A 17,222-nucleotide genomic window follows, 5' to 3' on the forward strand; every position below is an offset into this window, starting at 1 on the left:
GCACAGTTTAAAAGAAAAGATTGGGTAAAACGATATAGGAACTTAGGAAGAAACATCTGTCTCATTGTAGAATCAGTGGGCTCAGACAATGGAATGCATGTTAGGCCTTGTGGGTGACTGCAACAACAAGGTAGTAACTTTAGGAGTTCATAGCACACAGATGATACAGGGATAAGAAAAGTAATCAGAAAGAGATTATAGGAGATCCTTTGCCAGCACTGGGTGCAGGACCCTATTTCATTGCCTATACACAGTGCCAGGTCATGGTCTCAGGGTATAAAGGAACACTACTACATTGGAACTTGTAGCCCCAAGGAGTAGGAGACCTGGTCAGAGTGCCAGGACAGAGCCCTTGAATCAGGTCCAGGGCTAAAAGGAGCACTATCACTATCCTGAAGTACATTTCTGGGGGTCAGAAGGAGTGAGAGCTCTCATGGCCACAGGGGATCATAAATTTGGGGGGAGGGGAAAAGGAGTGCTTAGGGAGGTTCAGGAACACAGACCAGGAAAGCAGTAGTTACATCTCTCCTTATATTGTACCACTCTGGAAGAACTGAAAACTTTCAGTCACCCCACAAACAAAACTAACTTTGAAAAAAAGGCAAAAAACTCAAAGATTGGGAGAGTGCCCCCTGAACCCCAGGAATAGAGCTAAAATTTAATATAAATTTAAAAGTCAAGAAATAAGATAGAAAATGAGCAAGAAACAACAAAAATAATCTGACTATAGAAATTTACTCTGGAGACAGCAAAAATTAAAACACAAATCCAAAAGAAGACAAAATAGTCACAATAGCTATATGCAAAGCCTCAAAGAAAAAATGTGAATTGGACACAATCCCAAAGAATTCCTAGAAGAGCCCAAAAAGGATTTTGAAAATCAAATACAAAAGGTAGAGAGGAAAATGAGAGTGATACAAGAAAATTATGAAAAGAGAAACAAATATTCATTGAAAAGAACTCCTTAAAAAGGAGAATTGGCCAAAGGGAAATATAAGTACAAAAGCTCCCTGAAGAAAAATTCCTTAAAAATTAGAATTGGGCAAGTGGAAGGGGGGCAGGTAGGTGACACAGTTGATAGAGTGCTGGGCCTAAAGTAAGAAAGATTCATCTTCCTGAGTTCAAATCTGACCTCAGACATTTACTAACTATGTGACCCTATTCAAGTCACTTATTCCTGTTTGCTTCAGTTCTTCATCTATAAAATGAGCTGGAGAAGAAAATGGCAAACCTCTCCTGTATCTTTGTCATGAAAAGTCCAAATGAGGCCATGAAGAGTCATATATACCTAAACCAACTGCACAAAAACAAAGTGGAAGCTACAGATGCAATGAGACATCAAAAAAAAAGTAAAAATAAAATCAAAAGAATAAAAAACAGAAAATAATGCAAAATATCTCACTGGAAAAAACTGACATGAAAAATAGTTTGGGGAGAAATGATGTAAAAATTATTTTATTAGACTAGCTGAAAGCAATTATAAGAAAAAGAGCTTAGATAACATATTTCAAGAAATTATCAAGAAAACTTTCCTGATATCCTAAAACCAGAGGGTAAAAAAAAAAATTAAAAGAATACACTGGAAACCTTCTGAAAGAGATCCCAAAATGAAAGCTCAAAAGAATATTATGGACAAATTCCTAAGCTCCCAGATAAAGGAGAAAATACTGTAAGCAAGCCAGAAATGACAAAAATGCCATGGACTTAAGATCACAGGAGTGCCACCAGTTTTTACTATAAGAGAGCAGAGGGCTGGGATTACAATCAATAATTAACTACCCTGGGGGCAGCTAGGTGGTGCAGTGTATAAAGAACTGTCCCTGGATTCAGGAGGAACTGAATTCAAATTTGCCCTCAAACACTTGACACTAGGTGTGTGACCATGGCAAGTCACTTAAAATCACTTAATCATCATTGCCACACATAAAAAAAAAAGAATTAACTACTCAACAAAATTAATATATATATATATATACATATACATACATATATATATGTGTGTGTGTGTATGTATATATACACATACACACACACATATATACATACACACATATCTTAAATGAGTTATGGGGGCTCAGGGATCCTGATCTCATTGGACTGGGCTCATGGAGCGAATAGATTTCATGCCAAATTGGGAGGAGTAATATATTTTACCCTGGAGGAAAGTAGGAGGGGGAGAGGATAAGGAAGTAAGGGTGAAAAAAGGGAGTGCAGAGCGAGGGAGAGGATAGTCAGAAGTAAAACACTTTTGAGGAGGAATAGGTAAAAAGAAGATAGAGTAAATGTCATGGGAAGGGAGTGGGATGGAGGGAAATAGTTATGATGATTCATTATAATGGCAAGGCATATGGTACCTACTTTGCTGGGCTTTTATAAAGAAAATTATCTGTCAAGCTTAAGGTACTATATACAGGTTATAATGAACAGGATACTATCAGAAAAACCTGGAAAGACCTACATGAACTGAAGCAGAGTGAAATGTACTGTATACAAAATAACAGCAATAGTGGGGGATGATCTGCTGAGAAGCATGTGGTTATTTTCAGCAAAGCGATGATCCAATATAACCCTGAAGGACTTACAAAGATTGCAGCCTATCTGCAGAGAAAGAACTGATAGTATCTGAAAACAGATGGAAACACGTTTTAATTTTTTTTTTCTTTTCCTCTTTGACAATTCCTTAATCTGAAGTTTGGGGGGTTTTGACTGTTTGCTCTCATAACTACCTAATATAGGAATTTTTCCATGACTACTCATGTATAACTTATTTTGAATTATTGAATTCTTGTGGGTGGGGGGGGGGTGAAAATGGAAGGGGGAAGAGAAATTGTAACACAAAGTTTTAAAAAAATTGATGTTAAAATTTTGTTTTTATATATATTTTGGAAAAATAAAATTCTATTCAAATCCAAAAGCAAAACAAAACAAAACAAAAAAGACTAAACTAGTGGTGGAGGGGTGGGGAGGCAGCTAGATGGTACATTGGATAGACCAGCAGCCCTGGAGTCAGGAGGACCTCAGTTCAAACCCAGCCTCAGACATTTGACACTAGCCATGTGGTCCCTGGGCAAATCATTTAACCCCAATTGCCTCAAAAAACACAAAACAAAAACAAACAAACAAAACCCTTAAACTAGTGGGGACCTCAATGCTCCCCTCTCAGAACTAGATAAATATGAATGAAAATAAACAAGGAAAAAGTTAAGGAGATGAATAGAATTTTAGAAAAGTTAGATATGATAGACTGATAGAGATAATTGAATGGCAATAGAAGGAAACACAACTTTTTCCTCAGCTATATGTGTTACCTTCACAAAGATTAATCATATATTAAGTCACAAAAGAACTTCACAACCAAATTCAGAAAAGAAGAAATATTAACTGTATACTTTTCAGATCTAACACAATAGAAATTATGCTTGGAAAATGAGCCATAGAAACATGTATTAAAATTGATTGGAAATTAAACAATCCAGTCCTAAATAATGAGTGGGTCAAAGAACAAATCATAGGAAAAAATAAACAACCTCATTAAATAGAATGACAATAATGAGAAAACATACCAAAATTTATGGGATGCAGACAATGCAGCACTTAGGGGAAAGTTTATATCTCTAAATGCTTATAACAATAAAATAGAGAAATGGTAGATCAGTGAATTGGGCATGCATTAAAAAAAACTTGAAAAAGAAAAAAATTAAAAATCCCCAATTAAATAGCAAATTGGCACTATCAAAAACAAAGGAGAGATTAAGATAACTGACAGTAAGAAAAACATTGAACTAATAATTGAAGCAAGAGCTTTTTTTTTTACCTGAAGGAGAATAAACTATATAAGCCATTGATTTATTTGATTTTTAAAAGAAGGAAAACTACATTACCAGTATGAAAAATGAAAAGAGTGAATTCACTGTCAATGAATATAGAATTAAGACAATTAATAGGAGCTATTTTGCTCAATTAGATGCCAAAAAACTAACCACTTAAGTGAAATGGATGAATATTTACAAAAATATAAATTGCCTAGATTAACAGAAGAGAAAATAGAATAAACAACACTATCTTAGAAAAAGAAATTGAACAAGCCATCAATGAGTTTAAGAAAAAATTTCTAGTACCAGATGGATTCACAAGTGAATTCCATCAAACATTCAAAGAAAAATTAGTTTCCATACTATATAAACTATTTTAGAAAAATAGGCAAAGAAGTCCTGTTAAATTCCTTTTAAAAACACAAATATAGTGTTGACACCTAAACCAGTAAGAGCAAAAATGGAGAGAAAAAACTATGGAATAATTTCCCTAATGAATATTGATGGAAAAAATTTTAAATAAAATACAACCAAGGAGATTACAGCAATATATCATAATGATTATATATTATGACGAAATGGTATTTATATAAGAAAAAGGGAGTTTATTCAATATTAGTAAAATTGTCAGCATAATTGATCATATCAATAACAAAATCAACAGAAATCATGATTATCTCAATAGATGAAAATAAACATTTGATAAAATACAACACATTTTCCTATTAAAAATTCTAGAAAGGATATGAATAAATCGAGCTTTCATTAGAATAACAACTAATATCTCTCTAAAATCATCAGCAAGCACTATCTGTAATGGGGACAAGCTAGAAGCTTTCCCAATAAGATCAGGGGTGAAGCAATGATGTTCTTTATCACTATTTTTATTTAATATTATACTAGAAATGCTAGTTATAGAAATAAGAAAAGAAAATGAAAGATTAGAATAAGCAATGAGGAAACAAATCTATTTATCTTTGCATATGATGGTATACTTAGAAAATCCTAGAGAATCAACAAATAAAAAACCTTGATGAAATAAATAACCAGCAAAGTTGTGTAAAAAAAATAATTATTATATCTAATCTAGTCTGGAAGAATACATAATTGGACTTATGAAAAATTATGATTATATGAAAAATTATAAGTTTAGAAAAATTATAACTGGGCTATAAGTCCCTTCATGGTCACCACTCAAATGTAGAAGTATTTTAAATGACTAGCCTAATTTGTGGGGCCTAATATGACTGGGGTATTTAATCTGGGACTTTTGACTAGCTGGATATCTGACTTTGTTTAATTTAATACGGGCCATTGATAAAGTTCCACCACACTGCTCCCAAATTGATAAGCAAAATATTAAGAAGCCTCTTAACTAAATAATCAAAGCAGAGTTTATTTATGAGATACAATTTAAAATTAGGAATATAGGGAAATAAAATGTACAACCTCTTGCCTTAGGGTATGTTCTACTTTCACTACTCAGGTCCTTTATTCTAAGTCCAAGCCCCTTTCACTTTGTCTATCCCCCTGCTTCTAACTTTCTTCTCCTTACTGCCACTGCTGAACCCCTGTGTTTCTCTCTCACCAGCCTCTCCTTCTGTTCTCCTAGTGCTGCAGTGTCCTTCTTTGTTCTGTTCGTCTCATCAGACCCACTGCTATCTCTAGTCTCTGGAGTCCTCCTTAATCTTGTCCTTCAGCCTCCTCCTCTCCATATCAGCCTCCTTTTTTTTTTTCCTGTGTTTAACTCCCAGGTATATACATACATACATATATACATATACATATACATATACATACATATATATATATATATATATACATACATATATATATATATATATATATATTGCTCCTCTCCACTCAAATCTCAGGGCTTTTTGCTCCCCCACAGACCCCAAGCTAATCTGCCAGCCAAGGCTGCAGCTGGGGCGGGGGGGGACAGGGATGCTCAAGTGTCTTGTGTGTACCATACCCAGGGCTCCAGGGGCCCATGCCCCGACTCTGCACCTGGGACCTCGGCCCGGGCTATGCCAGAGCCTGGCCTGGACAAGCCCGGGATCTCTCGAATAGATCCGCTCAGGGTGGAGAGAGGTGGGGATCCCTTCCACACCTGTTTGACCTGGTGTCTTGGACAGCCCACTGGGCTTTTTGGCTCCGCTGAAGCAGAGGGGGCACCAGCACCTCCCACACAGAAGAGACCCTGAGGGCCTAAGGCTTTCTAATCTCAGCCCAAAGGTAGGGTTGCCAAATCAAAATAAATTTCCATAGTTGCAGGACATAAAATAAACCCACATAAATCTTCAGCATTTCTATATATTATCAAAAAAGTGCAGCAGTGAGAAAGAGAAATTCCATTTAAAATAATTGCTGACAATATAAAATACTTTGGAGTCTACCTGCCAAGAGATACCCAAGAATTATATCAATACTATTACAATACACTATGCACAAAAAAGTCAGATCCAAACAGATAGATATTAATCACTCATAGGTAGGCTGAGACAATATTATAAGAATGACAATTCTACCTAAATGATTTTTTAAATGTAGTGCCATACCAATCAAACTACGAAAAATCATGTTATCAAGCTAGAAAAAAGAATAACAAATTTTATTTGTAAGAACAAAAGATCAGTAATATCAATGGATCAATGAAAAAAAAAGTGAAGGAATGCGACTTAGCCTTATCAGATCTCAAACTGTTTTACAAAGTGATAATCATCACACAGTGTTACTGACTGTAACGATTGGAATAACGCCACCTGCTGGAGACTTACTGTAGAAGAGTTCTGCCCATGAAGCGAAGGTCTTTGAGGGCAAGACCAGGAGTCTTTTCTTTGGCATCAGGAAGTGACGAGGACTAGTGGGAGGAGGAAGGAAGAGACTGGCGCTCACTCTCGGGCTCTTTTCTTTGGACTCTGGTGGAGAGCGGAGCTAGAAATGTGCTCTCCCTTTAATAGATAGGAATCTAGGCCTTTCTCTCTCTTTACCAAATTCTTATTCTCCTTAATAAATGCTTAAAAGTCTAACTCTTGCTAAAGCTTATAATTTATTGGCGACGACTCATTAGATATTTTAGACAGTTTAGCTAGAATTTTAGCTCTTAACATGGCTAAGAAACAGATCATTAAACCCATGTAATAGATTAGGTATATAATACACAGTTGTAAATAACAATAGTAATGTAGTATTTGATAAACCCAAAGGCCCTAGCTTTGGGACAAAGAATTCACTATTTGAAAAAAATATTGAGAAAAATGAACATCATTTTGGCAGAAACGAGGTCTAGACTAATAACTCAAACAGTATACTAAGATGAAATTAAAATGGGTATATGATTTAGAAATAAAGGGTAATATAAGCAAATTAAGGGGGCATGGGAAAAATACCTGTCAGAATTATGGACAAAGGAAGAAATTATGACCAAACAAGATAGAATGAATTACAGAATATAAAATAGATCATTTTTATTACATTAAGTTAAAAAGGTTTTGCGAAAACAAAACCAATGCAGTCAAGATTAAAAGGAAAGCAGGAAGGGGCAGCTAGGTGGCACAGTGGATAAAGAAACAGCCCTGGATTCAGGAGTATCTGAGTTCAAATCCAGCCTCACACTTGACACTTACTAGTTGTGTGACACTGGGGAAGTCACTTAACCCCTATTGCCCTGCCAAAAAAAAAAAAAAAAAAAGGAAAGCAGGAAACCAGGGGAGATTTTTATAGTACGCTTTTGTAGAGACATTAGTCAAGTTATAAGCATATAAATCATTCCCTGATCAATATGTGGTCAAAAGATATGAACAGGCAGTTTTCAGAAGAAGAAATCAAAGCTATCTTTAGTCATGTGACAAAATGCTCTAAATCACTATTGATTAGAGAAATAGCGATCAAAACAACTCTGAGAAATCACTTCACACTTATCAGATAAGGTAATATGAGAGAAAAGAAAAAACAACAAATATTAGAGGGGATATGGACAAATTGGGACACTAATGCACTCTTGGATGAGTTGTGAAGCATTCTGAAAAACAATTTAGAACTAGGCCCAAAGGGCTATAAAGCTGTACATACTGCTTGACCCAGCAATACCATTACTAATTCTGTATCACAGAGAGATTAAGGAAAAAGGAAAAGGCCACACATGCACGTGTGTGTTGTATGTGCATGCATATACATACGTACGCATGTCTATATATACATACATGAATATATACAAAAATATTTGTAGCAGCCCTTTTTGTGATGGCAAAGAATTGAAAATTAAAGGGATGTCCATCAATTGCAGATTCACTGAATAAGTTTTGGCACATGATTATGAAAGAACTGTGATTGTTGTTGGCATCAATTCTTTGTTCTTAAAAAGGACCAATGACATTATGAGGATGATGTCTTTATGAAATGGATATGTGAAGCAAAGATCCTCAGTCATCAGTCTCATTTTCTCTTCCAGAGTCATTGGGATGCTTTCAGAAAAATCTGAGAAGACTGATGCAAAGTGAAGTGAGCAGAACCAGATCATTGTACACATTAACAGCAATATTGTAAAATAATCAACTCTAAATGACTTGGCGATTCTTATAAGTACATTGATCCAAGACAATTCTGAAGGACTTATGATAAAACTTCTATCCACTTCTAGAGAAAGAACTGGTGGGGTCTGAATGCATATTAAAGTATACATTTTTTACTTTATTTTTCTTGGGATTTTTTGGTCTCTTCTATTTTGCAACTTAGTTAATATGAAAATATGTTGTATGACTATACATGTATAATCTATATCAAATTGCTTTCCCACTGAAGGAGGGAAGAGGAGAGGGACAGAATTTAGAACTCAAAAATGATTTTAAAAATAATGTTAAAATGTTTTACATATAATTGAGAAAAAATAAAAATATTATTTCCTTTACAAAGGAGTAAACTAAGACTATGTGAAGTTAAATGATATTTCTGAGCAAACACTAATAGCAAGATATAAAATTTATATAAAAATATTTTCTTTAAAGTTTTTATACTGTCACATAAATTGAAGGCATGCCCATAAATTGGAGAATGGATGAACAAGTTATAGTATGATTGTAATGGAATATTATGGAGGTGAATAAACAATGAGCAGGAAGTTTTCAGAAACCCTGGGAAGAATTTCTTTCATCTAAGCCTCACAACAACCCTTTAAGGTAGGTACTATGTATAATTATTTCTATTTTATGGATTTTAAAAACTGAGGTCTCAAAATATTAAATTATTTTCCCAAGTCAAAGAAGTAGTAAGTGTCACAGGCTGGATTCAAATCAGGGTCCTTTGGACTCAGTGCCAACAATTTCTAATTCAGAACAATGCAGGTTATTGATTCTTTACCAACTCAGTAATATCCCGTGCTTATCATACAAATAACTGCCAAGGCATTCTGTTGTACTCATACCCAGGGTCTTTAAAAACAACAACAAAGAAAACCTACTAATTTGATACATTGGGATTATTTTCTCTAGTTCTAGTCTTAAACACTTTATAGTCAGTAAAAATCAATCTTATACATAAGAGAAATTTCCTTTATGATGTTCTTAGCCATGGTGTCTCACAGGGCCTTTATTATAAATTCATTAGAAAAGAATTTTAAAATATCTTTGTAGTTACAGTAGTATTTTGCAGCAAGGAATTTGTGAGTTTCAGATCTTTGGAGTTTATGTAGTATGGAAGAAATACCATAAAAAGAATACAGAACTATGAGAAGAATGTTATTACTATCCTCTTAAGTGGTCTTAGAATAAAGCAGATGTTAACTCTACAGCATGTATGCATGATTTTTCCCATGCCTATTCATACTTGTTTCAAGGATTTATTTTCTATTTTAATAGGTAAAGTTTTAAGCCATGTGGAATAACAATGATGATGCCCCCCCAAATAAGAAGAATAAAAGAAGGTGTTTGAAGCATTTTAAAAAGTGCACAAAGGAGTACAGAATGTGGGCCATAAAAGACCAGAGACAAATAGGACAGTTTTAAAAGTTACAGGTTGATTATATATGTGTATGTGTGTCTATGTATATACATATATATAAACACACATACATACACATATACATATATGTGTGTTTTTTAAAATGTTTAATTGATATATCCTATTTTAAATATCATCACATTTATTCCCAGAATGCCCCTCTTCTCACTCCCAGAAAGTCATACCATATAAAAAATATTATTTTTAAAGACAAAAGGAAAAATTCAAGACAATAGATCAACACATTGAAAAAGTTCACAACTATGTACAATGTACAACTTGGGATGATTCCTCTCCATGAAGGGATGAGTTGGAAGTGTGCTCTCATATACCATTTGAATCATGTTTGACCTTTATAATTTATAAAATTTATAATTTTTATTTTAAGTGTGGTTGTTCTTTCCATTTACATTTTTGTGGTTATTTTGTGTATTGTTTTCTTGGTTCTGCTTACTTCCCTCTATAGCAATTCACATAGATGTTTCCATGCTTCTCTTTATTTATCATATACATCATCTCTTACAACAAAGGAATATTCTATTACATTCCTGTACCACAATTTCTTTGGCCTTTACCCAATCAATGGACATCTACTTTGTTTCTAATTCTTTTAAATCACAAAAGTACTGCTGTATGTATTTCAGGTATGCATAAGGACCTTCTTTAGATTGATGCCATCCTTTGATAACCCAGTAATGGTTTCTCTAGTTCAAAAGGTATAGGAATTTTAGCATAATGCCAAATTGATTTCTGAAACTGTTGTATTTTTCCATATCCAACAACAATGTATTGATGTACCATTAATTCCCCAACCCTAAGAACAACAACAAAAAAAATTATGCATAGAAGAGTAGAGATGTTAATTTATAAGGGAGCACAGATACGCAGGGCAGTTTTGAAAGCAGCAGGTTGATTTTATTATATACTTTTTGGTGAATCAAGTTTTAAATAATAGAGATTCACTATTTTATATACAATTCCATTTTTATTCTACTTTTTATATGGAAAAGCTCATATTATAATGTTTCTTAAATTTAAACAAAAAATTAAAAGTTTATAAATCAAATAATAGTGATAGGAATTGTGGTTAATTAACTGATTAGTATCTTAAGATACATAGCTGTCTCAATGACAGTAAGAGACAGGTTCATGATATGGATGGGAATATAAAGTCAAGATTTAAATATGGAAAAGAGAATCAGAAACTGAATATATGTTAGACAAACATCTATGGCAAATGTCACATATATAAACATTCAAGCTTTGGGGAAAAACAGTTAATGTATTGCAGGTTTGTAAAGCAGGATAATAATGAATCCATCCGTAGAAAAGATATACACTCAGTATATATCTACTATGGATGAAGAGGTCCAGCATTCAAAAATTCCCCAAGAGGAGACCACAACAAAAATGAAGCAATCACTGTCACAATTCACCAACCCTGAGAAAATACATGTATATGAAAAAGTGTCATGTTAGTAGTATAAGGCAGAAAAAAGAAGTCATAAAATTGGGATGGGTGGGGGGATTTCAGGCAAGATGACAGAATGTGCATTTGTGCATGAGCATGGTTATTTTTGTCCCCCAAAATAGCAAGAAATATATGAATAAACAAACAAAAATAATAAAAATGGATAAAAGAAGGAAATCCGCAAGGAAAATTAAAAAAAAAAACATAGCAGGGGGAATAGAAAATGAGGAGACAAAGAACACTCAAATACATGAATAAATATCATGCTTTTTAAAATCCAAGAAAAAGTCTTCAAAATAGAGATATAATACTATAAAAGCAAAACAAAGCAAAGCAAAAAAAAAACCCTCCAGAAATGAAATGAAATTATAGAAAGAATACCCCAAATGCCTAAGTATAAATAATATTGTTGTTGTTTGTCCTTCATTCTCAAAGAGGACCATGACATTGGGAGGTAATGTCATGACTTGCAGTAAATTGGATTTAAGTGAGGAAAGGCTGTGCAAAGTCACCATACTTACTCTCTTTTCCAGAGCCATTTGGGTCCAGTGGCAAGATAAAACATCTGGACTAATAGAAATAGCTCCAGATATTTGAGGTAATCAGAGTTAAGTGACTTATCCAGGGTCACACACCTAGTAAGTGTCAAATGTCTGAGGTCAGATTTGAACTCACATTCTCCTGACTTTATCTACTATACTACCTAGCTGCCAAGTATAAGAGTAAATGTAGGGCAGCTAGGTGGTGCAGTAGATAAAGCACTGGTCCTGGATTCAAGAGTACCTGAGTTCTAATCCAGCCTCAGATGCTTACTAGCTGTGTGACCCTGGGCAAGTCACTTAACCCCTATTGCCCCGCAAAAAAAAAAAAAAAAAGTAAATGTAGAGGTCCAGGGAAAATATTGTAGCAAGGTCTTAAGACAGGGATTTTGATCTTAAAAATTTTGTTCAGTAAAACAATCTGAAAATAATTGGTCTTCCAGAAAACACAATGAAACAGAGTGCTCAAATATCATATTTAACTAAATGATGCAGTATAATTAGTACTATCAAGGAGCAAAGTTCTGATTAACAGAATCCTCATTACACAAACAGAGAGTAAATTCCAGGTTTAATTCACCCAAAAACATAACTAACAAATTCCAGAATTCTGAAGCCAAAAAGAGAGTAAGTTGACAGGATAAGGCATTTCACATACCAAGAAATATGAATTCAAACTGTACAGGACTACTTATCAATGATAAGATATGCAAAATAAAACTTTAATTTGTCACATCAAAAACCAAAGAGCAAAACAGCTTTTATTCAATTAAAACTTTTGTACAAAGCTGAGGATACTAATAAAAAAATAGAGAGGACCTTTAATAATATTGCTAATTTTAATAATTCCTTTTAAGAAATCCAACATTGATTGAGGACTTTTAACCTCAGTAAACAAAATAATTTAAGTGAATGGAAGTCCATGTGACATGAAAAGATTAGAAGGAAGGAAAGAAAGGGAATAGCAATTATACTACAATCCTCCTTTCAAATTCTTTGCCTCCTTCTCCTTTTCTTGCTTATGTCATGTCAAATCCTAACCCTGGGTTATCCCCACAATATATCCTCTGCTCCTATTTATGTGCTGCTAAAGGATGCCGGACGAAGTCACTAAACTATGACAACCATGTTCACTACAAATTTATGTTACTCTTCTCAACTTCCCCTCAACACTACTTGACAATACTTTCATTGTTACCTAAATTATTCTCTGGCATTCCCCACAATCACTGTCATCAACCTCTTCTCTTCTCCAAGCTGTTCTAGCATGTATTCCACACTTCCTCTCAACAGACTTTGCTTTCTAATTTGCCAAAAACATAAAGGCCATTTTTCATGATTTCCCTCTTCTCCCCTAGTCTGTATCTGTCAGCATCAGCATAAGTCCACCTTCCAGTCCTCATTCACTCTGTTATCTGATGAAGAGCCGGCTCTGTACTTTTCCAAGGCCAATCCCTTTCTGAGGCATTTTGATGCTATGGTCACCCTTTTCCTTTTTTTAATTTTCTAAGTCTCATTATCTATTAAGCCCCTACTGTCATTTTCAAGGTTTAGCTATTCTCAAAAACAAAAAACATCCCTTGATGATGCAGTCCCCTTAAGCTATCATGCTCTTTTTTCTCCATTTAAGTAAAATTTCTAGAGGAAAACAGTTGTCGGGACTTGTGTTCACTTCTCTCTTTTTTACTCACTTCTTAACCCCTTCCAAATTGGTCCTAATCTAATATCTCTACTGAAACTGCTATATCCAAGGTTGTCAATGATTTCCTAATTACTAAATCCAATAGGCCTTGTCTGTTCCTCATTCTCCTTAATCTTTGTGACTTTCAACACTGTTTACTACACAATCTACTGAATATGCCCTCCTTTATCTATTTTCATGACTGTTCTCCTCCTACCTCTATGTCTAAGTCTCTTTATTGTCTTTTTCTGCATCACAATTAATAAACCATTTACTATGCATGAGTGAATCTAATTCTATGTCCTAGGTCCTCTTCTCTTCTATATCTACACCTTCTGACAGTAATATTATCAGCTCTCATTAATTCAATTGTCATGTCATCTGGATAAGTCCTTTGACTACCACATCTTCATTTAGCAAGTAATTCAAGTTTGTGATCATTGCAATGCTTTCTGGGTCCTTTTGGTGTTATTGGTGTGGCAACAGATATATACTGCTTAAGCATCAGTATAAAATTTCTCTAAAAGGTTTGATTTTTACTTCTCTTCTCCATTTATCATTTATCTTCATTACTTGCTTGTTTAAACAGATCAGAACTTAGTTGTTTTAACATTTGGAGTCAATTGTGTAATAAAATGATTCCTTCCTCTCCCTCTCCCCAGAAAAGACCCATGGGAACAGATGGGTATAGAAAAGCTATGAAGTACTTAACATTTAATCTCTGCTACAAAAACTGTTTTGCCAAAAGAAAAAGAAAAGTAATAAAATCCCTATGAGGAAAAATATGGCCATAATATCCAAACTTAGGAATAAAAAAGAAAAAAATGAAATGGAAAAATGAATATGGATGCAAAATCTTAAAAAAGAAAATACTAGCAAAGAGACTATAGCAATATGTCAAAATTGCTCATTATGATCAAATTGAATTCATACTAGAAGTACAAGTTTACAAAGATATCTCAACAATAGGAAAGTATTATTAACATAATTAATCATACCAAGAATGAAGCAACAGGATTATATGATTATTTTGGTAGATGTAAAAAAAAAGGCTTTGATAACATATAGTGCTTGTTTATTTATGTTTGTTTATAAGACATGAAAAGGCATAGGAATGACAGATTCTTTCATTCTGTTCCTTGAAAAAGACAAGCGACTTCCCAAATCCTGATTTTTTAATGGATGTCCTGCAAGCTCTCCAACTTTCTCAACTCTACATCCTGACTTTCTGCAAATTCCAGCTAAAATCCCACCTTCTGAAGCAAGCCCTTTCAACCCTGCTTAAATTCAGTGCCTTCCATCTGTTGATCGTTTCCATCGTATCTTGTATACAGCTTCTTGGACTACAGTTAGTTGCATACTGTCTGTCCCACTCAATTAAGAGATCATTGAGGACAGGAAATGTTGTTTACATTTCTGAGTATCCCCAGTGCTTAGCAGAGTGCCCAGCAAATAGTAGCAACTAAAAACTTGTTTATTGACTGACTAACGGACCAATGAATACGACCAAAAAAAAATTTGCTTAAAAGCAAAAACTTACATTATTTGTAGTGGTCATGATCTCAATAATGTCATGGGTGAGATAGTACTAGAAAATAATAACTACTAAGATAATATAAAAACAATACTAGAGATATCACCTCCAGCAATTAGAAAAGTAAAAAGTAAACATGAACAAATAGCAGGAAAAATGATTTATATATGTAGATGGTATGATGGTTTACTTTGTAGTTGTTCTTATTACTCTGGCATGTCTTACTCTCTTTGTGACCCCATTTTGGTTTTTCTTGGCAAAGATACTGAAGTGGTTTGTTATTTCCTTTTTTAGCTCTTTTTACAGATGAGGAAACTGTGGCAAACAGGGTAAAGTGCCAAAGGTCACATAGCTAGTAAGTGTCTGAGGCCAGATTTGAACTTAGGAAGATGAGTCTTCCTGACTGCAGACCCAGCACTCTATCCACTATGCCCCCTAGCTTCCATCAATGATTTACTTAGAGAAGTCTAAAGAAGCAACAAAAAGTTGAAATAAAATGAACAATTTTGGGAGAAGTAGTAGTATACAAAATGTATACACAAAAATCATTAGCATTTCTATATGTAACTGACAAAAACTAAAAAGAAGAGATAAGATCGGGCAGTTAGGTGGTGCAGTGAATAAAGCACTGGCCTTGGATTCAGGAGGAACTGAGTTCAAATCCCTCCTCAGACACTTGACACTTAGTAGCTGCGTGACCATGGGCAAATCACTTAATCCTCATTGCCCTGCCAAAAAAAAAAAAAGAGAGATAATAAAACTTCCATTTAAAATAACATATATATTAAATATAACATTCTATAACATACAAGACATAAAATTCAACTAAAACATTTTTTATAAATAAAGGGAAAACCAATGATTGGAAAGATATTCAATATTTGGCTGGGTCCTGCAGATATAATAAAAGTAATAATAGTGTCCAAATTGCATCATATATATTTATTACTATACCAAAGTACCAAAGAAAAATAATTTGATAAGGTATAATGAAATTTATTTGAAGGAATAGTCAAGACTAGCAACGAAAAATATTAAGAAAATAGGAATAATGGGGATTTGATACAAGGAGAATGTTATAGAATATTTTATTTTAGGTTGTAACAGAGCATTTAATATATTTTCCCATGCTTCTCTTATGGAAAGTATGTGGACAAGTTAATAGAACAATTGGTTTCAGGACTGGTCAAATGACCAGACTGAAATATTGTTAATGGTCAAATGTCAATTTGGAAGGACGTCTACAGTGAGATGCTGAAGGAATTTGTGTTTCCTGTATGCTATTTAACATTTATTTTTCAGTGGACCCTTGTCACTGTGATGGCCTCAGAAAATTTGCCGATGAAAATTTTGTTGACCTCCTCCCCATTCATGTCTTCAACTTCAGATTGTATGACCACTCGTAATGTGTGATATAGTGAGTTGGAAAAATGTCTTCTGAGCTCTAAATCTGTGATTATAAAACCGATTAATATACTCAGGTACAGAGGAAAGCTGGAAGGAAAATCTATGTTGACTCTCAGCTGAGAAATTCCATTATAATTCATGATACAGTATTTCAGTTGGGTTTCTGAACATGGCATGATATACCGGAAAGAGAAATGGAGAAAGAATCAGTAGACTCAGAGGCAGCTAGGTGGTACCATGGATAAAGTACCAGCCATGGATTCACTAAAACCTGAGATAATGTCCAGCCTCAGACACTTGACACTTATTAGCTGTGTGACCCTGGGCAAGTCACTTAACCCTCATTTTCCCATAAAAAAAGAAAAAAATTAGTAGACTTAGATTCCTGCCACTGAAAATTTTCCCCAACCTTTCTAGCTGTTACTGGTCTCACCTTCAAATGATCTGTTATGTACTTATTTAAATTTTGTATACTTAAATAAAATGTAAGATTCTTGGATACAGGTATTATTTTTCATTTCATTTTATTGTACTTAGAACCTTGTTCTGTGACATGTACATTGTAAATGCTTCATTTGTTGAAAGGCTTAACATGTTGAATTGAATTTAATTAATTTGAATTATATTCTTAACACTCCTCCTGGGAGTATTCATATGTTCTTTTATTTTCCTCAGATGCAGATTCCTACAGAAGTCATCTTTCTTTCCTGTTTTAAAAAAATCATAATTTTATAAAGGAAGGAAGGAAGGAAGGCAGGCAGGAAGGAAGGAAAGAAGGAAG

Source organism: Dromiciops gliroides, chromosome 5 (genome assembly GCF_019393635.1).
Source record: "Dromiciops gliroides isolate mDroGli1 chromosome 5, mDroGli1.pri, whole genome shotgun sequence".
NCBI lineage: Eukaryota > Metazoa > Chordata > Mammalia > Microbiotheria > Microbiotheriidae > Dromiciops > Dromiciops gliroides.